We start from the raw sequence: 9117 nt of genomic DNA, 5'->3' as shown, positions 1-9117 counted from the left end.
CTTAGGTTGACTCGTCAGTCGTAACTCGTTATTATATTGTAATCTGTAATTTTATTAAAAAATCGTATGTTGATTTTTATGTTATTATGTAGGTACACACATAACTGCATTTATAGCATACAGCAGAACAAAAATAATTGGTATTGTCATATATAAGCAGCGGAGATAGCGTGAACATGAAAAACCAGTTGCTATCTCTATGTCTGAAGCCTCGATTAGTTCTTACAAATTATTATTATTTAATTGCACTTATTAACTAACATAAAATTAAAACTAATATTATTATGTTATTCATTTAAATTTAAAACGTCAAATCGTACCCGTGGTTGTAACGGTTGTGCCAAGTTACATCCGGACAATAGGGGCGATCCTATAGGGTTTATTATTAAGGTGTTTTGGAGTGAATATTTCTGACTTCCGAGAACAAAAATTGGCACTGTATATTTGTTATTTTTTAAGGTAAAATGTTTAGACAAGGTGTTTAAATAATTTTAAGTCTTTAACATAATATTTTATTTTTAAGATATTATTTGTGTGTGTTTTATGTCATTAACGCGTTTTTACTGTATTTAAGGTATATAAAGGTTTATATTAGGGCATCGACTCATCAATTTTTTCTACCTTTAAACATTTTAACTTTTTGAATTAAAACATATTATGGCCTATGGGAGAATTATATTATTCATTTATTATTATAAAAACTGCGCTGGTAGCTGGTTTATATAGTATACACCTATTATGCAATATTGTTCACAAACACAATAACCACAGTAATGCAACAGTTTAAAAATTAAATGCTGATAGAATCGATTTACCATCAATATATAAAATGTTTAATGGATAAAAATTAAATAGAAAATCATTTAAAATGTTGAAAATGTGTAGAAAAAAATATTCGACCTTGCCAGGATTCGAACCTGGAATCTTCTGATCCGTAGTCAGACGCGTTATCCGTTGCGCCACAAGGCCAGTTGTTTGCAATTAACATTTTTATATTATATAAGCCGTTATACAATGATAATTATTTTCTTAAAAAATAAATTAAATTTTGGTATAAGACTAGATATAAGATAGTATAATAAATCTACCAGGTTCTAGATATCTATGTATAATTTTATTTTTGAAAATTTTTTTTTTTTAAGTTACAAGCAACAATAACATAAAAAAAAAGGCAGGTAAGTCGTGGATGTCGCTCTGCTGTACAGTAGGTTACAAGTGGGTAATATATTATTATAGATTATTAAAAATTTTCAAATCTTAGATTTAAAAAGAAATTTTTTAATAATTTCTAGTTTAAAATAATTTGCGAATTTTCGTGATTTTCGTGATTTTTACATATGCTGTTAAAATTCAAACTTTGAATGCTTGTAAAAAAAAATTGTGCCAATATATTTCTTTTATATTTCACCTGCTATTTTAAAAATATATTAGGAGCCTTATAAACAATTTAAAATTCTTAGATATAAAAGGAAAATTAATTATGAATTTCTAGCATAAAATAATTTAAGAATTTTCGTGATTTTTACATAATATGTTGTCAAAATTTGAACTTTAAATGCTTATAAATAAAAATCGTTTCTATGTATTCCTTTTATTTTGCAACTGCTCTTGTAAAAATATGTTAGGAGCCTTGTATTAAATTTTCAAATCTTAGAATTAAAAAGAAAAACTTTTATGAATTTCTATCTAAGACAATTTGAACATTGCCGTAATTTTTACGTATTTAGTCAAAATTTCAACTTTAAATGCTTATAAAAAAAATCGTGCCTACGAATTTTTAATATTTTTTAATTGCTATTGTTACAATGTGTTAGAATTAAGCCTTGTATTAAATTTTCAAGCTTTTCTACCGAACAAATAAATTTTTATCGATATTTATAGAAAAAAAAACTAAAAAAATTGAAAAATTAAAATGTCAGTAAACAGCTCAAAACAAATCTAAATATTTTGAAAATTTTATCAAATATATAAAATGCCTTTATAAACACTCAGTCAAAATTTCAAGTATCTGCGGTCATTTGTTTTAGAGTTATACCAAAATAAGAAAATCGCTTAAAGTGAAAATCCAATGTTGTAAAAATTTAAATTTCAAATGCTCATAAAAATTTAATTTGAATTTCCGGTGGAATTTTTATTGGTGATAAAGATTGAAAAACTTATAAGGAATCTTGTATTAAATTTTGAAATCTTAGATTTAAAAAGAAAATTTTTTATGAATTTCTAGCTTAAAATAATTTGTGAATTTTCGTGATTTTTACGTATTTTGTCAAAATTCAAACTTTGAATGCTTATAAATAAAAATTGTGACTATGAATTTTTTTTATTTTTCAACTGCTATCGTAACAATATGTTGAGAGGCTTTTTCTTAAATTTTCAAGCTTTTCTGCCTAACAAATAAATTTTTATTGATATTAATTTAAAAAAAACTAATAATGATCGAAAATTTAAAATGCCTATGAATAGTTCAACTTAAGTCGAAATTTTTTGAGAATTGCATGATGGATAGAATATACTTATATAAACATTCGGTAAAAATTTCATGTATCTATGGTCATTCGTTTTAAAGTTACATCAAAAACCAAAATCGATTTTGTCGAAAAATGAGTGTGCGTAAAATGTCCCGTTTTTCCCTTAATTTTTAGTTTGTTTTTCTCGAATATTTAGAAAAGTATTAAGAATTTTTTACTTTTGACCTCTCAAAGTACCAACTAGATTCACAAAAAAAAAAAAACACACATCACGGTAAAATCAATACATTCATCGCTCCGCTCAGAATCTAAAATAAGTATATATGTCACTCTGCTGTACAATTAATAGTGTACAACTGTACAAGTGGGTTACTGTGATGGATGACATTACATTTGAATTCAAATAATTCAATGGTATCATATCATTGTATACGAAAAATGATTCTGAGCAGAGACGGATTGTCAGTCTAGGATATTTTATACTTTTATACTATGTTTGTTATATTGCTATTATTTCAATAAAAAAAAAAAAAAAATGTGAGTAGGTAGGTACCTATAATATAAATTCCAAATTTATCAAATCAGATTATGCACTAGACTCACTCAGTCGTTCATAGTAAGTATATTGGTATATTGATATAATGGTATAAACAATTTGTTATAAAGTATTAATATAAGTCTTTAATGACATTAACTACTACAAATAGAACATAAAGTGTACTCTAGAAATTTTAGGTACCCATGAATGATATTTTTAAACTACAATAATATAGGTACCTAAAATTGTTATTCTTGGTTATTTAATATGTAATTTTACCCAAATTTGAACTTAAAATAATTATTAAAAAAACTGCGGTTGTATATAGTTTTTAGATTTTTTTGCCTCAAAATTACTTACTTATGTGGAACCTTGTTTTAAATTTTCAATCCTTAGCTATAAAAGTTAAGCGTTTTATACATTTTTAACAACCGAAGAATTTTTAAATTTTCAATTAAATACATTTTATCAAAATTTAAACTTTAAATGTTTATAAAAAAAAATTATGGTTATGTATTTTTAATATTTTTTAACTATAATTATAACAATATACTAGAATTCCTGTATTAAATTTTAAAGCCTTTTTACACAGTGAATAAAATTTTACTGTCATGTTTTTAAAAAAAACTAAAAAGATTAAAAATTTCAAATTTCTATAAATAATTTTAAAAGATTTGAAATATTTTAAAAGCCTTATCATGTATAGAAAATGTCAGTATAAATATAAAATATATTCAGTGAAAATTCAATGCGTACTATCTACGGTAATTTTTTTTAGAGTTACAACATTATCTAAAATCGATTTTTATAAAAATTGATACTGCGTAAAAATTCCCAGTTTTCCTTAATTTTTTTTTTTTGATTTTTTTCGGTGCTATTGAAAACTACTGTGAATTTCCAAATTCGACCTCCCCAAAGCACCAACTAGATTCACTTTCCAACCAGTAAAGCTACTGAAGTTAAAAATTGATGCACTATTTTGAAAAATTATTGTGTAGGTCTAGGTACACACACAAGATGAAATTGCCATGCTATGCATTTGTAAGACAAATGAGACAAATGGTTGTATAGCGTCCTCCTAATAGAAAAAATTAAAATATAAAAATAAAATTTTTAAAATGTCTATAAATACTCACTTCAAAAGAAGTCAAAATAATTGGTATTACTTATTTGCAGGTCAAGCTACATTACTTTTGAATTAATTAAATGACTTCATCAAAATGATATATATTTAATTTAAATACAAGTACCTACCTAAAATTACATTTTATATTCAAAAATATTTCTGGAGCTTAATAATTATTAAGGCCAGGGCTATCAACCCCTATAAATGTAAATGAACTATTCAAAATAATTTTAAAAAATGTATTTTAAACGCAATGATGACCTTAAAAAGTCATCCAATATTTTTTTCGAGAGAAACCTACGAAATAAACGCCATTACGATGTTGCACCAACTGACTAATTAAATGTTAATTGCATTTATAGATAAAAGCGTTATCGTCGTATATAGGTAATCATAAATAGGACTTCGACAATGATAAACGGATAAACGTAAGAACAAAGTTTTTTATTGAGTTAATATTTTGAATTACCAATTAAGATTAATAAGAATGCATACCAAAATACTAAAAATTCAAAATAAAAGTTTTAAATTCTCTGATATATCACATATGAACCGGATTATGTACTTGAAAAGCATTGCCTGCAACTTCCTAAAAAAAAAATGCATAAACCCAGGTCCATTACTAATGATTAATGAGTAATGAAAATGTATAATAATACATATTTAAGAACAATAGAATCCAATAAATATTTAAGAAGTAGTCGGAAACGACGGAAACACACACAATAATATTAATTTACTACACATAGACATAGCCCAAATGTATATGTTATATGAATTGCCTAAACATTACTCCTTCAAACATGATACGCTCCTGTCCCCTTATTTCTGAACACATTATTCCGTATTAGTTATTTTTAAAATTAAAATTAAAAATTATACATTTTCCGAATTTCTAATTAAAAAATGTACAATGTATATAGTATTTTTACATCTATTATCAATTGGTTCTTAGTTCTTATATAATATGTATATTTAAAAAAAATAAGTAACAAGTAATTAAGTTACAAAAAGTACCTTAAATTACCTCCGTATAAAGTATTTTCATTAACATTTAATTTAATTACCATTCAGTTTACTAAAATTACAGTTAAAAAAAAATTAATTTCGTTACAGACTACAATAACTTATAGTCTAAGTTGACTCCTAAGCACTGTTTATTATATAGGTGATCTAATCATCTATAAATAAACCAATCCACGTAGGTATAATATGTACCAGGTTAAAAAAAAATTGGTATATATCTAGTTAAAATCATTGACTATATACTTAACAAAACCGTATCATTAATTTTCGATCTAGCCATATCATGTTTTAATTTATAGAAATATTAGCCGATACTTAAAATATAAATGCTTACGCGTTAAATTGTTTTATTATTTATTACTGTTTTTATTTCAATATAATATATTACAATACAAATCTTTAACTATTTAAGTACCTAAAAGTATAATAGGCAAAACCTTTCATGACTAATACTTAGGTAATAGAATTAATATGAAATGTTTATTGTTGTAGGTGTATACTTGTGTAGTTATATACGTAAAAGGGAAACCGTGTTTACTCAATCAGTGATTGTACAACAAATAAAACTAGACAAGTAAGTATTTCTTTCAAATCCGAATCTGTATGAATTAAAATATCAAAACTTAACTTGACTACCTCAGCCACTATTGACCGTGCCTCGAACTACTCCGATAATTTATAAAATGTAGTTTTTATTTTAAATATCTCCAGTAAAAATGTTTAAATGTATTAGAAAAACACTCTTTTAGTAGGTACATATATTTTAGTAAGCTCACCTATACGGATGTACGGCTATACCTATATATAATTATTAATTCCATTCAACTATAATGTGATCGATATGATGAGAATAGCATTATACGGACAACGATGTACACTGTTATGATTCAGTAAATTGATATCGGTAAAAGGAAACGAAAGAGCATGCATATATGATTAAAGTAGCTTGAGAGACTTTCAGATAACAAGCACATTAGAGTATAATAAAATTTAAGATTTTTGGACATTCATATTATACCGCCAAAATCCAAAAGTCGTAAACAGAGGTGTAACAGTAAGACAATAGGTATAGTACTTGTGTTGTAGCCTGACAACACGATAGATGTAGCTATACATAATAATATAGACTTTTATAGATTTTTTGAGACTTAAATTAATCATGTTACCACTTACCATAAACAATAAATATTTTATTATTAGTTGGTACAAATTATGTTCTGTATCAGTATTTATTTGTATTACATTGCACATACTACATAGTACCTACGTCCTACGTATGCGTAATCTACTGTTGTACATATATTATACAATAAGCATTTCGATAAAAAATGAACTTGATTTTTAGTTTTTAAAATCAAAATACTTAATATTTTGCAATTTAATAATACGAAAGTGTCAAATTTTTCAGTTTAACATTTCAAATATAATTAATTTTAATGTTACCAGAATCAAAATTAATATGTTATATATACCAGGCAACGTTTTACTTTTATTCCATTCTTAAGAAGCAAAAGGCCGATAAATTAAATTTATTTTTCCATTTTAGGTAGGTATGTCCACATTAGTTAAGATGTGCATTAATAATAATTAATAGTAATAATATATTGTAAAACCGTGTTCCTTTAAATTATAAAATAATAATAGTAATTTATAAGCTTGTAAAAAATAATATACTAAATAAGTATATAAATATATATATATTTTTTTAGTAGAATATCAAATTTTTAACCGTATACCTAGATACTATAGACATAATTTCTTACAGCCTACGATATTTGATTTTTATACTTTCGTCCTCTCTCCTGTCACAGCATGACCAAATTTACCGGTATGTCTGTTTTACATTTTGTTTTTCATATTAGATATTTATACAAAGCATGAACCGGTTGTAACCTGTAAAACGTTACATTATTTTTTAATCAGATTTTATTTGTGTTCTCTAAAGTTACTAGCTTATATAATTTATTTTTATATCTTCAGCATACTGTCACACCAATATATCAATAAGCGGATCTATACCTAACTAAATTTATTGTTAATAGTTATTTTGAATTTCAAAGAACAGTAAATAAATAATATGTATAATGTACATAATATATTATAAAATTATACTTTCTAATCGTCTACTGGTCTACTCTAAAGAAAATATTTTTCAAAATCTAGTTATACAAGTATACTACTGACCATGATCGATCCTACTCTAAAAGCAACTAGGTAATACATTATTCGAGTATTTGTTCTATCGTACAGTTAAAAAATCAATATTAAATTAAAACATAGGTATTATGCCTAATTGATTAAATAAATATTAGAAAGTATTGAATTTTGAACCTACGGAGTGGAACTGAAGATATCATCATTATAATCAATATAAATTATTTTTATTTATTGTGTAGTTACAATGCCTCGTTACTATATATTGTAGTGTATCATTAATATTTTTATAGTAAATTATTAGATAATTTTATAATTGTATCTATACAAATTAACCTAATAATATTTTCATAATAATTATTGATCACATTTCAAAAGAATGAGACAAACTTAAGGGTATAAAAACCAATTTCAATGTTTCCTCCCAAAATATTTAATACCAGCCATACCTAACCTAACCTAACCTTGTTTCTATAGGGCAATGTTATGCTATAAAATTGTAAAATAATTACAACTAGTAACTTTCCATTTTATGCAAGTCAAATATGATTTTCAAATTTATTTTTAAAAATATTGATTACAAATAATGTAGGTACCTATTCGGCTATAAATTTACTAGAAATGAAGATAGGTATCATGAGTCGGGTATGGTTGAATTGCACTTATTTTAGTCAATTACACTTGGGTTTAAAAAAGGTAATAATCAAACTGCACTCGGGTAAAAAGCAGGTAGTAGTCGAACTGCACTAGGCCCAAAAAAAGTATTTCAATAAAATTATCATGTATTTGAAAAGGTTAAACATTTTGTAAATATTCATTTTCCTTCCCATAAGCTTAGGTGTGGTTAAAAATGATTGTTTTATACGCCACATTATGTTGATTATTGATATACATAATTATTATATTATATTATACATATTATTAATATTATACATTTTTTGTTGTTTTTATTTTAAATCATAAAATTTAATTATGGTCATTATTATAATTTTTTTAAATTTCGATAATTTTTTGTAATGATGACAAACTGTATTCAAAAATTCTAACCTAGTAACACACATATAAGTCAATTTTATTATTTTTTTTTCTGATAGGTACCATGTTGTTGATTGTCTTAATATACTCTTGTGTCAGTGCTGTGCATTGAAATATAAGAATCGATTTGTAATTTATTGTGTTAAATACAAATAAATAAATTATGATTAAACTAATTTTTCCGACCACTACCTGATTTTTACTCGAGTGCAATTTGACTATTACCTTTTTTTCAATCCAAGTGTAATACCATTTCTTTGTAGGTAATAAGTGCAATTCGACTATCCAGGATGAGTCATCAAATAGGTATAAAAAAATTCGTCATATCGAATTTGTACAATTACAGGGCTGGATTTTAAAAATTAATTTGTTTTGCCATTATTTATAAATAAAATATATGACGTGAGTCTTATTATTATTTTTTCTTTCATTAAAACGTTTTTTATTTTTATATTTCTCATGCCTTACTAGTTACTAACATATAACATGATTGCTAATTAAAAGTTGAGAAAAATCTGTTTTACTTTGTTTTTTTTTTTATATTCTGTATTAGAGTAAATTTTCTTATTATCCAATGTAAAAACATGAATATTTTGTAGGATACCTATAGAAACAATTCTTTTTATTGATATTTTAATTTTGAAACAATCATTATGAGTATCTACTATGCAAATTTAGATTTTTTATAAATTGTATGATGCTCATAAAGTCATAACTTACCTACCTACATTAAACTTAAAGTATTAATATACTTCTCTATAGATACCCTC

The 9117-nt window shown here is 24.7% G+C and overlaps 1 non-coding gene across 1 annotated transcript; it reads right to left on the bottom strand.

The window, feature by feature from the left end:
- Positions 1 to 896: 896 nt before the first annotated feature.
- On the bottom strand, positions 897 to 969 carry TRNAR-ACG (transfer RNA arginine (anticodon ACG)). Its single transcript has one exon. It is a non-coding gene; the product is annotated as a tRNA-Arg (tRNA).
- Between the last annotated feature and the right edge of the window lie 8148 nt (positions 970 to 9117).

Source organism: Diuraphis noxia, unplaced genomic scaffold (genome assembly GCF_037042655.1).
Source record: "Diuraphis noxia isolate RWA-SAM2 unplaced genomic scaffold, SU_Dnox_SAM2 contig0001, whole genome shotgun sequence".
Taxonomy (NCBI): Eukaryota; Metazoa; Arthropoda; class Insecta; order Hemiptera; family Aphididae; genus Diuraphis; species Diuraphis noxia.
This window is presented reverse-complemented; position numbering and strand designations above follow the sequence as displayed.